Genomic DNA, 2,670 nt, shown 5'->3' with positions numbered 1-2,670 from the left:
TTACCTGTGGAATGGTGTCTCCAAACTCTCCCTTCCTGGCTCTCAGGCCCCCACCTAAATCAGTCTTGTAACTGATCCCTGTGATGACAGGGCGTTCTCTGTCAAATACCATCTTAGAAATAGCAAGGTAGTTTTAAAAAATTGGAATTTTATAGGAAAAAGCAGTGAAATATTTTTCATTTGCAACATTGATGTGTCCAAAGAAGAAAATGTTACTAATACAGATAAATGGGAAAGCAAAAGGAGGATTTGATTCCAGCCATAGCTGTTCCAGTCATGAGGGATGAATGGCAGCTGGGTTGGTGGCCAGTGGCCCGCAGCATTTGTATGTAGTTGCTGTGAATTTGCCCCTCAATCCTAGGCCTTTTCTCAGTGGATTAAAGGGGAGCCAGTAATGGAGAAACTCAAGTGAGGAATGGAGTACAAAGGCTACCTGGTATCTATAGATGACTATATGAACATGCAGCTTGAAAACACAGAATACTTAGATAGAGCATTGTCTGAACATTGGGTGAAGTTTTAATAAGATGTAATAATGTCTTTTATATCACGTGTACTGAAGAAGAGGAAGAAGTTGGGGAAATGAGAGAATAGCATCTTTTTGTAGACAATAAACATAAATAAGAAAGCCAAAGGAGGAGGAGATTGAAAAGGCCTCTAATTGGTTGACCTGGGAAATTACTTTCCACTGACTCTAGCTCACTAAACATCTATCTTCAATTCGCTGATTTCACAACGTGGAGCTTCTTGGGCATTTCCATGGAGCACCTAGATGTTCTATGCAGTGAACAGCCCTTCACACTTTGCATACCACTCACACCTTTCCAACTTCCTGGCAGGATGGTATTCAGTGGTCCATGACTTAGTTTGATGAAGCTAATGACCTCAACCAAATGACCTCTTTCCAAGGCAAGCACAGCTTTCAGACCACAAACTCTCTTTGGTATTCATCATTCTGGGAGTAGCCTGTCTGGAGTTTCTCTCCCCAGAAGGGAAGAGACCTTGTGTTTGGTCAGGTGGACCAAGTGCATGCAAAGTCTCTACAGAGAAGGTAAGAAGCATCCACAATTTGGCCACTGATCTCCCTTCTGTTTCCAGCTGTCAAAACAATTATTTTATTTATTCATTCAACAAAAGTTATAGGTATTGGAGATACATCCTTGAACCAGTCAAACAAATTTAATTCTCTCATTCTGTAGAGGGAAGTTAAGTAATAAACAAAAGAATGAACAAAAAACTACAAAAGTCCAATCACCTTCCTGTGCCATTTTCAAAGAAAAACAATGAAAACAAAGGCTCCTTGTGAAAACTGGAATCAGGACTTGGGGCCACTATTACAACCCATGCTAGCAGGTACAGACACACCCTCTCACAGGTAGACACTGAAGCTAGACCCTTAAAAAGTTGTTGGAATTGTAGATTCATTTGGGGGTTGAAAGTTAATACAAAATTTAGGATGGCAAGAATCTCTGACCTGTAGACAGGACTCAGTCCTCTTGGACATGTAGGACTGCACATGATTTCAAGAGATTCCTGGAAAGGAATGTTTGCATCTATCCACAGTAGAATATTCCAGGTGTGATGACTCAGTGACAAAGTGTTTGTCTTTGTGTCTACCCAAACTTATTTTGTCCTGCACTATTCTCAGGTTATCAGCACATAATTCTTAAAAAAAAATCCCGTTTAGTTTCATGCCTCTATTCATATTGTGGGAAATATAAGATTTTGGCAAATGAATATTACTTGGAAGGAACCCTGGCTAGGAACCATGTGTCAGTTTATCATCCCTTGGAGAGATCCTGGCTGAAAGTAAAGCCAAGATGGAGAAAAGTAATGCTTGGACATAGAAAGAGTATCAGATATCTGATGACAAAGGTATTATTTTTATGATTGTTACTGCAGTTGCAATCATTGTGGATATGTGAGTAGAAATTCAGTTTGGAATGGCATCTGAGAGTTCTATGTTACAAGTGCTTTCCAATGCGGGTTACACATCTGAGCCACCTGGGGCGTTTATAAAAGGACATATATTTAGGACCTTCCCTTGGTTATTCCGGGTAGTAAGTCTGATATAGGGCTCAGAAATCTTCAGTTCTGTATAGCCAGCTCTAAGAACCACTGATCTCAGTCAATTTTATCCTCCAATAGAGAAGAACATAGCGGTTCCTGTGGAAACATCAGTACCATAGAGTTCCCAAGCCCATTTATTCCATTAGTGAGAAAATCTACGTACAAATTAAATACCATTATTATAATGCTAAAATTGGTCTCTTTGCACTTCCCGACTTTGATACTAACTTGTTCCTAGGAACAACACAGGACCAATTTTCACCCGTCTTTTCTATTAACCATTTTAGTGTGTGTGTGTGTGTGTGTGTGTGTGTGTGGCTAGAGGGAGGGAAGAGAGGGAGCTCCCTAGCAGTTCCCTTTTTCTTTATGGCAGCTTCTGGACTCTTCTGCACATCACCCAGAAGGGTAAAGAGTGTTTAAAATGTGAAGGCCATGTTTGTTGGACTCGGGCTGTAAGTTACTCAGGTAATATTCCTAGTAACACACACACCTGAGAATGGCCTGTGCTCTCTGATTCCTGCTTCCTTTCAGTTTCCTGAACCACCCTGTTCCTCCTGGAACATCAGCATCAATATTTCCATGTTCCCTAAGGACACACCT

At 40.7% G+C, this 2,670-nt stretch overlaps 1 pseudogene; it reads left to right on the top strand.

The window, feature by feature from the left end:
• Positions 1-287: 287 nt before the first annotated feature.
• Positions 288-596, top strand: LOC122479878 (annotated as a pseudogene).
• Positions 597-2,670: the final 2,074 nt, after the last annotated feature.

Source organism: Prionailurus bengalensis, chromosome A1 (assembly GCF_016509475.1).
Source record: "Prionailurus bengalensis isolate Pbe53 chromosome A1, Fcat_Pben_1.1_paternal_pri, whole genome shotgun sequence".
Classification (NCBI taxonomy): domain Eukaryota; kingdom Metazoa; phylum Chordata; class Mammalia; order Carnivora; family Felidae; genus Prionailurus; species Prionailurus bengalensis.
This window is presented reverse-complemented; position numbering and strand designations above follow the sequence as displayed.